The sequence below is a fragment of the Erinaceus europaeus genome, chromosome 14 (assembly GCF_950295315.1).
Source record: "Erinaceus europaeus chromosome 14, mEriEur2.1, whole genome shotgun sequence".
In the NCBI taxonomy this organism is placed as follows: domain Eukaryota; kingdom Metazoa; phylum Chordata; class Mammalia; order Eulipotyphla; family Erinaceidae; genus Erinaceus; species Erinaceus europaeus.
In genome coordinates, this window is record NC_080175.1 from 23712081 (window position 1) to 23729286 (window position 17206).

At 42.1% G+C, this 17206-nt stretch overlaps 1 protein-coding gene and 1 pseudogene across 1 annotated transcript in view; one reads left to right on the forward strand and one right to left on the reverse strand.

Annotated features, from left to right (window-relative positions):
- Positions 1–17206, reverse strand: part of SORCS3 (sortilin related VPS10 domain containing receptor 3) — a 795336-nt gene that overhangs the window by 726547 nt on the left and 51583 nt on the right. The window lies entirely within an intron of this gene.
- Positions 8846–10609, forward strand: LOC103120439 (large ribosomal subunit protein eL15-like; annotated as a pseudogene).

The window sequence follows — 17206 nt, forward strand, 5'->3', positions numbered from 1 at the left end:
GAAAAGGAAATGGCTAGGAAAGGGGGTGGGGAAAAGGAAAGAGCGGGAAGGTAGAAAGCTTCTGTAGCAACTGTTGCGAAGGTTTTAACCGGTGGGATTAATTAATACCCTGCAGGCAGGGCAGTTCTCAGGCAAAACAATGATTATGTAAATAGACCAGAGTATCAGCAATGGAGGATGGAGCAGGGGGGGGGGTGGCTTAAGGCCCGACACTTCCCTATACTCAAGCATTGCTTCTTCCACCAGCTGAGTGATTAACTGTTCACAAGAACTAATTTTGTTTGTTCCCAAAACTCTGTGTAACTGTCATACTTATTATTAAAATACTATTTTAAAAATACACAAATCAAGAGAAAGATGAATACCAAAAAAATCCAGGTTTCTATAAAAACTCATGAGTGTTTTGCAACATCATGATAAAGGTGAGTCACTAAAATGTAACTGACTGTGGCTGGGTCGTGGTGCACCTGGTTGAGTACACATCTTACAGTGTACTAGGACTTAGGTTCAAGCCCCAGTCCCCACCTGAAGGAGACAAGTTTTGAGAGTGGTGAAGCAGTGGTGCAGGTGTCTCTCTGTGTCTTTTCCTTTCTATCTCCTCCTCCCCTCTTAATTTCTGTCTCTCTCCAGTAAATAAATAAAGATAACAAAAAATTATAAAAATATTTATAAAAATGCAACTGAGGTAAGAACAAGAAAATCACAAAATACTGGGTGTGGGTAAGACTCCTTGAATTATTTCCCAATGTCTTCTTAACCTTTGAGAAAAATAAGCAGGAACTGGAAATTACACATGGTGTTTTGCAGGAATAGTTTAATAAGAAAGATGATTTAGTACTTTAATCAGCAGACCTATAAGCAAAGAAAAGACTTAAGAGTCTACCTATGTAGACTCTTAAATAAGGTCTAAATATAGGTCTCTCTAAATATGTGTCATTCTTTGGTGGTTAAAATAGTAAGATTTTCAGGGTTTGTATATATTATTGTGTAATCAAATAATATATGAATTCCCAAGCCATAACATAATGAATCATTAATTGTCAGAGAGACATCTAGAATGGGAGGGAGGAGAGAGAGGGGGACAGTGGAGCACATATGGGGGAGTGGGAACAGAGTGTCTGGTCAGTGCACTGTCTGTTAAAAGAAGAAAGTGCTAGCTAGGCAAAGTAAGGGTGACATGTATCTAGGCACCCAAAGGAGCATTCATAAAGCCAAGGTTATGAATCTCCATGTGCACTGATACGGCTGGAACACCAAACACACTGTGGAGCCAAAGAAATTCTTTGCACAATGATTTGCACATGTGTTGCTTGCCAGTCACCTGACTATGATTTGTGATTTGAGGAGCTTATTTTCTTGTTGCTCTGGGAGAACAAGAAAGAATGAAGTGTGGAGAAGGTGATTTACCACATTTTGCAAAACCCTTTTACATACAGTCTCCAGAAAGTCAATCCTCTGAAGACTGAAAAGAGATCTCCCTCTGTTTTAGAACACAATCTCATCTCTGCCCTGCCCCTGCTCCCTCTGCCCAGATTCTAACCCCATAATGGGGCTAAAGTTATTTCTCAGTAAATATCACATACTTGAACTGACACAGGCCATCAGATCTGATTGATGACAAACTCACACTGGTGCAAAATGCCCAGAGTGGAAAATAACCATGTTATTTTCTCACCCGTTTGGTGCCATTTCCTTCTCAATTGAAATGCTTACCCAGCCACCCAAATGCCGCTGAAATGGGTGATAGATTAGATTACCTGATACTCCTCTATATCCTCCAAGAAATTCCCTAGATATCAGAGTAGCTGCTATTTTTTCCCAGCTGATTGCTGACAACATTTAAAAATGGATCCTCCTACACTTTTCTTTTTGCCTTCCACTAGTTCACTGGAATGGTAACCTCCTTGGGTTTGGAGCCCTGATGAAGTTGCAGAGTTCTTGGATTTCTTTTAGAAGTGAATTCTGGTAGAAAGCAGCTCTATCAGGCCACTCTTCAACTTCTTCCCATTCTCTCCCTACCCCACTCCATCTCCACCCTTTACAGTTATATCTAAACTACTTTTGTTTTTAATTCCCTTATTGGGGGATTGATGGTTTACAGTCAACAGTAAAATACAGTAGTCTGTGCATGTGTAATGTTTCACAGTTTTCCATATAACAATACAACCCCTACTAGGTCCTCCTCCACCATTATGTTCTAAGACCTGAGCCCCCTTCCCACCCCCCCCACACACCCTAAGTCTTTACTTTGGTGCAATAAACCAACTCCAGTCAAAGTTCTGCTTTGTGTTTCCCCGTCTGTTCTTATTAAACCACTCATCTATATCTAAACTACTATCCTGCTGATTTTCCTTAAGAGTTCAGCAATTTAGAAGACCAATATGTCTTGGGATGGATTTTGGGTTAAGTGCCAGAACAATCTAAAATCTTGTAAAATTAACCAATTGAACATTAAGTTGGTCATTCTCAGGTAAGCTAGGCAAATGTGTTGGTTACCTGTATGCCCCTTAAGTCTAACAAAAGTTACAACAAAAGAGAAATTCAATGAATGAGAAGGACTCTATCAACACCTGTGTAGGGTCATTTTACTAGATCTTGTATTTTAACTTTAGCACTGGAACAGGAACAGAAAGGTTTCCTAGTCTTGTCTACTGTGATGCTAAAGCCTGGTCCCCCACCAGATTCGAGTCCAGAGGTCTTAGGATGGAAATGCAGGCACTAAAAACGGGCTTTTGAAAGCGTCACTCAAAACCCAAGTTCTATAGAGTTGTGCAGAAAAAAAGGAAGAAAGAGCACGAGAAAAATGAGTTTGTTTTAGCAGTGTTCAGCCAAGGAAGCCTCTGGTGTAGAATTCAGCAGATAGAGCACACTAAGGGTCAGACCTGGCCCCCCATCTGTTCTACAGTAAAGTTTTATTGAAACCTAGGCTCATTCTGTTATGTGTCCATTATGTTTGCTGCTTCTGCACATAACAGTAGAAATGAATATCCCAATCTATGGCCTGCAAAAACAAAAACATTAAGGTTACTTTCTGACCCATTATAGAAAAAGTTTGCCAGTTTCTTCTATAGATTCACTAAGTAACAACATGAGCATCAACAGCTGCAAGATTAAAGCAGCACTGATGTTCATAAAACTAAGAAGGAACCGGGGGCTGGGCAGTGGTGCAGTGGGTTAAGCGCACATGGTACCAAGCTCAAGGATAGGCTCAAAGATCCCGATTAAACCCCCCCGCAAATGTAGGGGCATCAATTCACAAGCAGTGAAGCAGGTCTGCAGGTGTCTATCTTTCTCTCCCCCTCTCCATCTACCCCTCCTCTCTTGATTTCTCTCTGTCCTATCCAACAACAAAGACAGCAATGACAACAATAAAAACAACAACAATGATAAACAACAAGTGTAACAAAAGGGAAAAATAGCCTCCAGGAGCAGTGGATTCGTGGTGCAGGCATCAAACCTTAGCAATAACCCTGGAGGCAAAAAAAAAAGAACTAAGAAGGATTATTTTTCAATTGAATAGCAAGAAAGAATAGTAAAATCACAATAATAATAAAATTACCTCTGCATTTAATACCTGCTTAGGAACCACTTGTCAATAATATCTACTCTTGCCTGAACTCTTGAACCAAACATCTACTCCCTTCATTTCCACTGCTTTTGGGATTTGCAATCAGAGGAAAAGCTACAGAAAACAATTTTTATACTGTATTTTAAAAGAAAAATCAGAGAAGTGCACACTGAATGCAGTGCTAATGTAAATGGGAACTCAGTATGCTTTGTAATGGTCTAGATCTCATTAAATGAGTTCTTGACTATTATCCTTTGGTCTCACCAATGGATTTGAATGGAATCTCTAGTGAAAGTGTATGTTTGTGGTGCTTCTCTCATTGAAAGGAAATAGCACATTGGAATCAGAAAAGATGACCTCAATTGTTAGGGAGACAATTTCATATAAAGAGTGTCATTTTGTGTCTTTAGGTTTTGCCACTGATACTTCCTTGTGAATCATTTAACCCTGTTTGTTTTAACTTCCCTACATTTATGAAATGCAGAAAACCACACTCATCACATACCTCTATCTGACTCCCCTCCTTGGAAAAGATGCATAAAAGAGAATTTTCTGGGAGTTTTCCCAGAGCTCCTACTAGGTAAATACTAAAAAATGGTTACGTTTTTGTTCTCCAAGTTCAGGTAGTTTTCTAAGGGATGGTATAAATCAGTAAACATGAATATGGCACAGTAAATTAGAAGCTAAGGATTTAAAAAAATCAAGTGTCTTATTAATTTATATCTTACTTTACTCAAAGTATGACCAGTATAAGATAAAAAAAGAAAACACCTGTCAATGGATTAATCCTGAAAACATCAATGAGAAAAAGTTCATGGGAGCCAGGTGGTGGTGCACTGGTTTAAGCACACATAGTACAAAGCACAGTGACCCACGCAAAGATCCTGATTTGAATCCCCAACTCCCCGCCTGCAGGGAGGTTGCTTCACAAGTGGTAAAGCAGGTCTGCAGGTGTCTATCTTTCCCCCCTCAATTTCTCTCTGTCCTATTGAAAAAAAAAAAGGAAGAAAGAAAGGAAGGAAGGAAGGAAGGAAGGAAGGAAGGAAGGAAGGAAGGAAGGGAGGGAGGGAGGGAGGGAGGGAGGGTGGAATGGCTGCCAGGAGCAGTAGATTTGTAGTGCTGACACTGAGCCCCAGCAACAACCTTTGAGGCAAAAAAGGGGGGGGGGGAGTTTATCATCTCCATCCTCTGAAGACTAGATAAGCACAGACTTCTATCAGTATATATAAAAATAACTAAAGAAAATGCAGAGTATAAGTCATTTTTCTAGCTTAGAGCACATAAGCTATGTCTGATACCCACAATCCTTATTTATGTATTAATTTATTTGAACAGAGGACTGCACAGCTCTAGTTTATGGTGGTGCTGAGGACAGAACATAGAACCTCAGAATCTCTGGCATGAAAGTCTTTAGCATAACCATTACACTATCTCCACAGCCCTATCTACAATCTTTACAGTAGTTGAGACTATCTCAAAGTCTTTCCCTTGTGATCCAGGCACTGGGAGGAGTGTGTGGAACAGAGAGTACCTAAGAGCAGAGAACCTCTTTAAAGCATCAGATGCTTTAAAGTCCAGCTGGTATCACCTTGATCTGAGCACCTAACCCTTGCTATGTCCCTTATGACCAATTTCTCAGAAATTGCTCCTTTTCACTCCACTTTATTCTTTCTTTTTTCTTTTTCTTTCTTTTTTTTTTTTTTTTTTTACCAGAGTACTGTTCAGCTCTGGCTTATGGTGGTGCAGGGGATTGAAGCTGGGATTTTGGAGCCTCAGGCATGAGAGTCTGTTACATCACAAAGGAATTCTGCCTTCTCAAATTGTTCAGGGACAAAGACATATAAAGAAGGGAAGCAAACAAAGACACTGGCTCTCCTTTTTGTCAGTGCAAGCTAAGCTCGATGGTGCCATCTTTCCCACCATCGGGAGAGCATGACTGCAAAGGGAGACTGACAATGAGGAGGCAGAATTTACAATCAAGAAAGAGAAAGACTAAGCTATACTGAACTACAAGGCCTAGTCACAACTAAATTTACGACCACTGTGAACTTCTCAGTTAAAAATTTTATTCTCATTAAATGGCTTGATTCAATTGGAGTTTTCTTTCTTTCTGCTACACATCCCCCAAAGTTCCCTGTCTCGTATAGTGATTAGACATCTCATTTACCTTCACAAAGTGATCAAGCAACAGAAAATGGGTGATTCAAGATATACTTTTTTTTTTTGCCTCCAGGGTTATCACTGGGGCTCAGTGCAGGCACTACGAATCCACTGCTCCTGTTATGCCCAGAGGTTCCAGTCCCAATCTCACGCAAAGAAGACCAGAATCACATGCAATAGCAAGAGCCTTTATTAGCAAGCTTAAGCTTGGGCCGCCGATACCCTTCCACACAAGAGGAGAGTCTGTGACTCTGATCATTTTTCATCCCACTTTTTTATAGTTATCACAGGGTGGGTACAGGTGGAAATACACAGAACAAGAAACAGTTGGTTTCGGGTTAATGGCTGTTCTCAATATTTGGGGCTTTTCTCTTAACCTGTACACTCCTGGAGGCCACCCCCCCATTTTTGCTGCCCTTTTTGTTGTTATTGTTATTGCTGTTTTTGTTATTGGATAGGACAGAGAGAAATTGAGAGAGGAAGGAAAGACAGAGAGGGGGAGAGAAAGGTAGACACTTGGAGACCTGCTTCATCACTTGTGAAGCGACCCCCTCGGAAGGTGGGGAGCCAGGGGCACAACTGGGATCTCTACTCCATTCTGTGTGCTTTGTGCCTTGTGCACTTAACCCGCTGCACTACTGCCTAGCCCCCAACTCAAGATATACTACCTCACTCCTGACATCACAGTTCAACACCCATTAAGCATGTATGCAAGACCTTAAGCAATGCTCTGATTCAGTTCAATTCTTTAATGTGTTGTGCTTGCAATTTGTCAACATCCCCTTGAATGGGCACATATTACAGTTTACTTAAGGCAGAGTGGGAAATTTGTACGTATCTTGGAATATATTACTTCCAGAATAAAGCTCACATTACACTCAGATGCAATTACACTAATGAGTAACAGTTAATCATGCATCTTTTTAAAATCACAGGTGTTTAAAAATCTATTAGCTCCTATTTTGTGACAATCAAGAATTTTTAACTTTTAAAAACTATTTTCCTGATTATAATTTTAAAACTTTGTACCCAGATCTTTAGAGTTTTTGTGATTTGTTCTATACCCTTAGGATGAAAAAGAGAAAATGAGAGGAAAGAGACAGACAGAGAAAAAGGAGGGATGAAAACCCACTCCATGGATTCTCCTTGGTGCTGTGCATGATTGCTGTGATGTGGCGCCTGGGATCCAAGTCAGCTCTCATAGACATCAATCTCCATCTCCTCCTCCTCCTCCTCCACCTCTTCCTTTTTCTTCCTTCTTCCCCTCCTCCTCCACCTTCTCCTTTACTGCTCTCCTCCTTTCCTCCTCCTCCTTCTCTTTTTTCTCCATCTTCTTTCTCCTTCCCCTCCTCTTTCTTCTCCTCCTCCACCTCCTCTTTTACTGCTCCTCCTTCCCTCCTCCTCCTCTCCCTCCTCTTCCATCTTTTTCATCTCCTCTTCCTCTTCATCCTCCTCCGCTTCCTCCTCTTTCTTTTTCCCTTACCTGAATACTGCTCAGCTCTGGTTTATAGTAGTGTAAGGGATTGAACCTGGGACTTTGGAGCCTTAGGCATGATAGTCTCTTTGCATAGCCATTATGTTATGTTAGCCCTTCCCAGGTAAGGCATTCTCTGCAGCTACCAAGCTACTTCCCAGCATGTTCCTAAAACCTGTAAAGGGACATTAAAGACTTACACATTAGATCCAAAAAGACTGCACATTGGTTGTGCAGTAGACTGTCATGCCTGAGGTCCCACATTCAATCCCAGCACCACTATAACTAAGAGTCATGGTCTTTTCTCCTTTCCTATCTATCTACCAATCTACCTCAAAATAATTTTAAAAGGACTTCCACATTAGAATATCTTTCTCCTTTTAATGTCCCACAAGCACCCTGCCCTTCACAAAAACTGACTCACCTATTCTCAAACCTAACATCACATCCCTGCCTCTTTGCATCAGCTAGTTCTCTTGTCCCATAATGGTTTTCCCATTCATCTTCCATTCACTCATCTAATGACCCCATCCCAGCTCTACCTCAAGTGTCAGCTTTGAAACTACCAGACAGCATACCTGAATTTAACTCCCTCCATCTCCGAGCATATATGTGCTTGCTATTTGACAGATTCTTGGCAAAAGAGAAATCCATCCTCAGGATTGGTTTTATACTCCTGAGGGAAACTTTCAAAGGGTAATTGTCCCCCCACATCACTTTGATAGTCTCTAAAAAACTCTTCATACATGCATGTCCTGAAGTATGATGATGAGGGCCAGTAGGAAGAGATTCCCAAGCTAAAGCCCACTATTCAATATGCTAGATATTTTTGTACCCTTAGCTTTTATCCTCGGTTTTTACAATCCTGAATGTACAATCTTCTCACAGAGACCTTGCTCTCCCCCAAGTCCATGCAAGAATAAGTCCCTATGTTCATAATAAGCAAATAATTATACACTTCCCTGTGCTGTAGAGTATATTGCTAGAGAGCAATATACTCAGCCCACAGACAAGTCTTGCACATCATGCTATCCCAGATTATGTGCAAACCAGTTATTCAGTAAAAGATATAGTTAAGTTTAGAGATATAAATGGGGGGGTTGGGTTCCAGATCACGGAAACAAAGTGATTATTGCAATAAAGTGAATCACAAGAAATTTCTGGCCTCCCAATGCAAATGAAAGTTTACACTATACTGTATGTTGATACTACACTGTAGTCTAACAAATCTGCAGTAGTAGTGTTATCTAAAGCAAAAATGGGCATAACTTAATTAAATGTGACACAGATTCATGAAATGAGCACATTATGTTGTGGGGAAAAATGGTATCAACAGACTCACGCTGCACAGGGACACTATAAACCTCCAATTTGTAAAGGGGAAAAAAAGTCTTTTGAGAAGTCTGATCAAGTGAGACATCTCTGTAATTCTATCACTCCTGTTTCTTCACAAATGTACCTTCAAAAGATCTGTAGTTGATCAGTGTGTGTATCTTAAAAAGAACAGCAGCCAGCAGTAGAATGAATAGGGAAGTGGCAATGAGTTGGCTGCTGAATGTCAACACGAAAGAAAACTTTAAAAATTCTCAGTCAGGAAACTGTACATACTGAGTTAACTGTGTGCCAAAGGCAATGGTGTAAACATGGAAAGTCTGCACGTACCCAACTCTGATGCACACAATGGACTGGCTATTTGCAGAAGAGAATTCAAAGGCTATGAAACAGGAAATCAGCCTGGGGTCATAGTTCTGTCACTGACACTGTGGTATTGCCCAAAACGCTAACCTCTGACCCTCAGGTTCCACACCTATAAAACAGGTCCCTCAATGTCTGCTGTACTCCACATAAGAGCTGTGCACAGGAAATGAAGGAGTGTTTTGCAAGAATGAAAGAGCACAGCATAAGGTATCTGCATGGTCCTGGAGACAGCAGTTACAATTAATGGCCATCCTGAAAACACCTTCCTTTGAATTAAATGCAATACAGTTCCCCCAAGATCACATTTTGATAAAGCACAATGGGGAGCTGGCAACAGCATCGGGTGTACTACTTGCTGGGATGGCTGGGTGAGGGAATTCAACCACAGGCAGACCATGAATATGCTGAAGAGCATCATTAAACTAGACCCTTCACTTAGATGCATTAATGGGGCTGTAGATCAACCACTGTGTCACAGAGTATAGTTCTGGATGCATTTTAAAATTAACTATTCATAGGGGATCATTTTTCGGTGCTTATATACATGTTGGAAACTCAACACCCTGGCAATGCACCTGCTCTCTTTGAATAGTCCCCTTGTCACAGACAGCCCAACACACCTGTGAACATTTTAACTGGCTTGAGTGGCAACCTTGTCGTCATCCACAAATGAGCTCGGATTCAAGCCCAGACCCTAAAACTGCAGAGGGAGAAAATACTGCTCATTCTATTGATAGCATCAGCACTGAGGCAAGACCCACTCTCAGAAAAGGTTCCCCAGGCTATAAAAAGGAATGGTCAGCAGGATGAGGACCAATAAAGGGCAAAATGAGCCTTCATCAAGGACTTTGGTGCACACATACTCTCTCCTTGTCTGATTCTGTATGTAGAAGTCAATCTCCTCTGGAAATCAGAGTCCAGGTGTGTGCTAAGGAGAGCTGTGTCCATTGAATCTCTCTCTCATCACACTGAAGCTAGCTTCAATGGTCTCAGCACCTCTCATCCATATGTGTAAATGCTGCCATGGGTATATGAACAAGAATATTTAGAGAGGCTTGCTGAAGTGGTGGAGGAGCCCAAAAGGGATTATGGGTAAAGAGCTCTTTCCTTTCCATCTGGAAGCAGCCTTCAGGTAAGCCAAGAGGGGTTCTTACAAGTACACCCAGGAGCTATGCAGGAAGAAGCAGTTGGATGTGATGCGCTTTCTTCTTAGGATGTGTTGCTGGCTGTACCATCAGTTCTATGAGATCCACAGGGCTCCAGCTCCACCTGGCCAGATAAAGCCTCCAGACTGAATTACAAGGTCAAGCAAGGTTATGCCATGTATTGGATTCATGTCTGCCATGGTGGTCACAAACGTCCAGTTCCTAAGGGTGCAACCTATGGCAAGTCTGTCCATCATGGTGTTAACCAGCTGAAAAGTCTGCATGGAGACTTCAGTCTGTTGCTGAGGAGTGAGCTGACTGCTACTGTGGGGCTCTGAGAGTCCTGAACTGGGTGAAGATTCCACATACAAGTTCTTTGAGATTATCCTCATCCATCCATTCCATAAAGCCATCAGAAGAAATCCTGGCAGCCAATGGATCACCAAACCAGTCCACAAGCACAGGGAAATGTGAGGGCTGGAATTCGCAGGCCACAAGAGCTGAGGCCTTGCAGAGGGTCACAAGTTTTGCCACACTATTGGTGGTTTTCACTGTGCAGTTTAGAGAGGGCACAACACTCTCCAGCTCCATGATTACTGTTTGTTTAAAAAAACTACCTACCTAATAAACAATTTAGGACTGTCAAAAAGGAAAAGAACATTTAGTACACTATTATTACTATGCTGAAAATATATAAAGTAGGAATATTAAATAAATTATAGTGCAGTCACTCAATGGAGTATTATGCACAAAGGTTAAGAATAATAAGGTGGATGTATCTATACATATCCTGGAAAATAAATTAGTAAAGTCATGGGCCTTGCAATATATCTAAAACAGGTCTACTAAGTTTTGCCAAAATGGACACCCCAAATCTCATCTGCTATATTCTTGCCTTTAGGTTCCAGATTATTAAACAATTTGTTCTTCTTTATATCAGACACCAAGTTGCAGATGCTACCATGATGCCAACCGGACTCCCCCAGGGAAGAAGACCTCACCAATGTACCCTGGAACTCCACCTCTCCAAAGCCCTGACCCATTAGGAAAAAATAGAAACAGGCTGGGAGTATGGATCGACCTGTCAACACTCATGTTCAGCAGATAACCAATTACAGATGCCAGAACTTCCACCTTCTGAACGCCATAATGATCCTGGGTCCATACTCCCAGAGTGATAAGGAGTAGGAAAGCTTCCAGTGGAAGGGATGGGATATGGAACTGCAAACTCGTAGGTATGATGGGGCCTCATGTATAAACATAATACATACAGATTGTATTATGTGATCAAAGATGTACAGAGTTAAGATGAGAAAAAAGAGTGTTAACCATGTGACAGTGATTGCCTCTGATGAACGAATTTTATATTGAGGTAGAAATGAACAAGATTTTTCACTCTTTTAGTTATATACTTTTTAAATTGAAAATGTTTCCATTATTTTTACTATTTGTCATAATACCCTCCCGGATATGCCATTTGAAAATGCAATAGGCTCCTCTTCCCTCAGTGGAACTTCCAACATCTTATTCCCCCTGACAACCATCAGTAAAATTCCCTATCACCCCAGCAACTAACACACACAGATGTTGTAGAAAACTGAAAGAGCAGTTGCAGATGCTAACATGCCCTTCTTCCCTCTACTGAAGTGACAACACTTTTTCCTCATTCATTCCTCACTTGAGTTTGTTTAAGCTCCCCCTTAAAGTGAAAATATCTTTGAGAACATCCTTCAGAGTACACATAATTTCTGGTGAAATTTTGTTTAAATCTATCATGTGAAATTCCACTACACACAGCTGATCTGAATGTCCCAGACCACTTCTCATAATGAAGTTTGACATGACTCAATAGGGGGCTTCCTTCAAACTCCAATGAATTCCTACTTCCACTGAAATATGTTGAGCCCTGATCATAACTGCATATTCAATATTTTCCAAAAATACACAGTGGCTTGAAATTTGCTAGCTAGAAATCTTATGAAATGTTACAGGAAATTAAATAAAAGCTGCATTTACAGAGGACTTGGTATTTTTCAAGCAAGGCAGTAGGCATTTACATCAATGATCTCATTTAATTATAACAAAACCTTAACCCATAAACAAGATATCTTGAGTTGTATACCCAGGGCTCTTAAACAAAGATGTAAGAAAGATTCAAGGGGGAGAGGTTGAGACAAAATAAATACCTAGGGAAGTAAAGGATGCTTACCTCTGCACTGACACTGACAGAACAGAGATGAATAGCCCTCTTTATAAAGGCAGAAAAAAGATTCACTGCACATGTGATTCAGTCCATAGACACTCTGGACTTTCCTGAAGTCAAGATGGCCAGCCTGTTTTAACACCTTTGACATGGGTACAGGCTGCCCATAGGAAGTTAGCATAACCTTGGATTAGGCCTCTCTCTCAAGCTGAAAGCATTTCAGGGCTCAGCTGTCAACACTCCAAGCAACTGGGGTCAACCTTGAGAAGGAAGTCTTAGAGATGCCATTCTGTATCCATCACATTTTCTATGATAATACCCACATTCTAAAGTGAGGGCAGGGGTGGGGCAGGCACTGTCATATCTAGATGAGCGCAATCATTACCATGGGCAAGGACTCAGGCTCAACCCCCAGTTTCCACCTGCAGGGAGGGGAGCTACTGGTGCCTCTCATCCTTCCCATCTACCTTCCCCTCCCTTCTCAATTTCTCTCAGTCCTATCAAAGAAAAATTTTTAAAAGGAAAGGGAGGGAAAAGAAAGGGGGGAGAGAAGAGAAGAGAAGAGAAGAGAAGAGAAGAGAAGAGAAGAGAAGAGAAGAGAAGAGAAAATAAGAAAAGAAAAATGAAGAGAAAAGAAAAGTAAAGACGGCATATGGCAGTCAGGAGCAGTGGATTGATTCTTTATTCAAGCTCCAAGTTCCAGTGATAACTCTCATGGCAATAAAACATAAATAATAAAATGAAGACAAGGCAGAGAGAAATGAACTAGCTTAAGGTAAGATGAGAGACAGATTTGAGTCAACTACTTCTGAATCGCTTGTCCTAATGCCACAAAGTCTCCCCAAATCCAGTATCCACTCAGGATGTCTTTCTTATAGAAAAACAGTTTCTGACTCCCCATTTCAATCCTAATATGTGATCTTTTATGATCATAAGCTTATCCACTTGCCCATAAAAAGAAATGGTTGGAGGGGGGAGCTTGAATACTTGAATGTGATGTTAAAAAGAATCTGTCAAGAAGACCTGTGCCAGGAACATAGGAAAGAAAGTGTGCTTACAACACATGGACAATCAAGTTCTGCACCCCTGTAATCATGTTGACAATCTAAGTTCTATACTTCTGTAGTCATTTTAACTATCTAGTTCCTTGCACATTAAACTGTGTTCATCCTACTTATGTTGTGTGTGATGCTGTGGAAAGGTTTGGTTGGTTTGGTTTAAACAATCCATTTATTTGATTTCCATCCACTATGCCCTGTAATAAAATACCAAACACAGGAAATATGTATGATTAATTAGGTGGGGGGGTGTATACTTTGCCACATGTAGGAGGAGAATGAGAGAAAGAAGCAAAGGAAGATATATAAAAGAACCCCACCCCGCCCCCCAAATAAAACCTCCCACTCGGCCCTGGCATCAAATCTTGGATCCATGGATCACCATCTATCAGTTACAGGGTCCATTATTCTTGAAGTTTCAGTTCCTTGATTGTTAAGGGAAGCGAAGTCACTCAGACTTAGCGACCTGTATAACCTGTACGCAGTGAGCACATAAGAAATGACAGTCGACCTGACAGTCGACCTGGTAGAGTGCACAAGTTCCCATGTGAAAGGACATGAGTTTATATCTCTGGTCCCAGAGGATGGGGGACAGCTTCACAAGGAGCTGTATTTCAGTAGTCTCTACTTAGGTCTCTCCCTCTCCTTTCATCCTTTATGGAAAAAAAAAAAAAAAAGACTGCCAAGAGCAGTGGACTCATACAGGCACCAATCTCCAGAGATAATGTTGGTGGCAAAAAAGAAATGTGAGCACTTGATTATAGCTGCCAGAGCTGTGATCACAATCAGCACCCTCCCAACTGTTACCTGCAGCAGGTGGTGTCAGAATGAAAGCAAGAGGAACACATGGTTTGGCTTTTTCTGAACACCCTGCAAAGTCCATTTGTTTATAAATGACTTCACTTTCCTGTCTTTACAGACAACCCCTAAAGTGGCAAATCCTCCCTCAAAATTCTCTGTCCTCCCTGGAGTTCACAGCTCCTGTGGTAGAGCCAGCTTAAGTGAGTGCAGTGCAACCTCACAGCCTGTGAGGAAACCTCACAGCCCCAGCAAGGGCATCAACACCTCCCACTCTGCCCACTTGGAGCTCAGCCAATGTGCCTCTGCCTCACAGCTTCAGGAGCTAAGGATTCAGGGGGTGACTGACTGGCTGCCTCTCCTTTCCTGACAAAGGCAAGGTTCTTGGGTCTACCAGCCTCAGAACCCCTCCTACTACTGCCTGAACTCTTTGTGAATCCCATAAGAATAGCAAGTTTTGAAGCCTCGATGGTTCAAAGAAAGACTTCACTGTGTGAGGAAAGCCCCAGGGTAAGTGAGTGTTTCCAAGTGTGGTCTCCAGCCGACCTCCATCAAAATCACCTGGATAGCTGCATAAAAATGCAGATTCCCAGGGAGTGAGCAGTGGTGTGCGTGGGAAAGCACACATCACCATGTGCAAGGATCCAGACTCAAGACCCTGGCTCCCTCCCACTTGCAGGAGAGAAGACTGACAAGTAGTGATGCAATGTTGTAGGGCTCTGTCTCTTCCTTCCCTCTCAATTTCTATCTCTATCCAAAACTAAAAAAAAAAAAATGATTAATGAAAGAGATGGTTAAGTCTTCTCTCCAAAGGAACCATAACAGAACAGTTGTTTAGTGCAAAAACCTATAAATTGTTATTATCTATAGCCACTTGTGTCCACTAGTTCCACATTCTTGAGATTCAGATACTTCCAGTGCTTGCTAACCCTCCAATAGGGACTGTCTCCTTTTCCTTATTTAGACAACAAGAAGACTATAAGCTCTGAAACCTGGCCCATGGGTGAGGGGGACAGTTCTGCTTCAAGATAAAAGAAGGGAGGAGAGTGAGGGAGTTGCACTGGGACCTAACTCCCACTCTGCAGCTGCATGCACTTTTGCAAAAGAATAAAGACCTTGCTTTAACTCCTTACTTTTACCTGGACAATTGATTTCAATTGGACAATATCAACAATAATTAATTAATGAAAAGGGGAAAAGATGGCCACCAAGAGCAGTGGATTCATCATACAGGCACTGAGCCCCAGCAATAATCCTGGTGGCGATTTTTAAAAATGCAGATTCTCAGCACTGTTGAATCAGAACCTTGGGGCAGGGCCAACCCAGGAGATTGCAATATTTGAGCAGAATTTTAGATCACTCTAACACAACTGAAGTTTGAGTTCCCATAGGATACAGACACACTGTCTTTTGAAGCCTAGATCACCAGCTATGGTTATCATGATCAAGTTCTGAATGTCCCCAGTCTTTAACCGCTGCCCCGTATGCCCATAGATTCTCTCTGTGGCCAGAACTTCTTTATTTCACACTTGGAAGTATGTTATTTATACATGGCCCTGAGGGCTGGTAATCTATGAAGAGATATGGCATTTTCTCAGGAAGTCAGTAAAGCTGACAAGGACCAGGGTGATACCTCAACTTAGCAAATGGAGGTTATTCAAAAACAGGTTTCCCTCTCTATGCAGACTATAGCCCAAACTTGTAGGAGCTCATTGTACCTGTGCAAAAAACTCAACTCATCCAAACTTATGAAAAGCTTCTGGGAGTCGGGCGGTAGCCCAGTGGATTAAGCGCACGTGGCACAAAGCGCAAAGACCAGTGGAAGGGTCTCAGTTTGAGCCCCTGGCTCTCCACCTGCAGGGGAGTCACTTCACAGGCGGTGAAACAGGTCTGCAGGTGTCCATCTTTCTCTCCCCCTCTGTCTTCCCATCCTCTCTCCATTTATCTCTGTCCTATCCAATAATGACAACATCAATAACTACAACAATAAAACAACAGGAGCAATAAAAGGGAATAAATAAATAAATAAATAAATAAATAGAAAAGCTTCTCTGAAGCTCTAAGGCATTTCAAACTCAGACCTGCAATTGGAAGATCAATATGCACTTTCCTCTATTGCCCGCCCCTCTGTCCTTGCTCCCCAAGGAGCCCCAAACTCTTCACCCTTCCACCCTCTTCCAATTGAGCAGAAAGGAGAAGAACGGCTCAATTTTCTCTTCAGATGAGATGATATCATCTCATAAAACTCACCAGGTGGCTAGGTGACACCAGGCACTTTTGTCTTTGACCAGTCAACCACCTGATGGAAATCCAGTCTGACCAACTCACTGGAATCTGCCCGTGTCCACCTTGTATGGGACATGAAAGACTCCAGCACACAATATGGTCTAGCTGTCTAGAATGGACATGCCTGAATACATACTAAGTCCTAGGCAGTAAGATACACATGGCCAGGGAGTGTCCTTTTGGCATCTAACCCATGCTGCAGGTAAGCAGAGGAAGAGGAAAATGGTGTTGTGGGGGAGGAGGGGCAAGTGTGAGTGTTGTCCCCACGCTGTGAATGTCCCAGACTAGAGAACTGAAAAGCCCAGAGAGTGAAAAGGAAGGAATACAGAACACACTTCCTGGAGAATGTGGTGTAAGCCAAGGGTTAATGCTTGTTATTTGGTTGTTTGGGTTGTTTGTTTCACTGGTACTTCTCTATTTCTGCTCCTTTTCCAAGCCCACACAAAACAAATTCTCTTCCAGCCTTCCCATTCCCCTATTCCTTCCCTTCCCACTGGCCCTCTGCTGATGCTGTGTCAAGCCACCATGGGCCACACAGAGTCTGATAGGGCCAAGGTCCCCTGCCTATTGTTGTGTGGATGGAATTCCTTGGTTTGGTTTCTATGACACCAGGGCATGAGGGCTCTTCAGTCTTGTTACCATGGAAGCCTTCCTTCCGTCCCTTCTGTGTGTGTCAACAGGGTAACAGCACTGCAGGGCAAGCTGCCCACAGGCAGAGACCAAGCCCCACCATCACAGAGGACAGCGTTCTAAAAGTCAGATCTCTGGCCAGCTGCAACCCCACAAACAGCCCACCTGAACCAGCAGTGGAAGTTT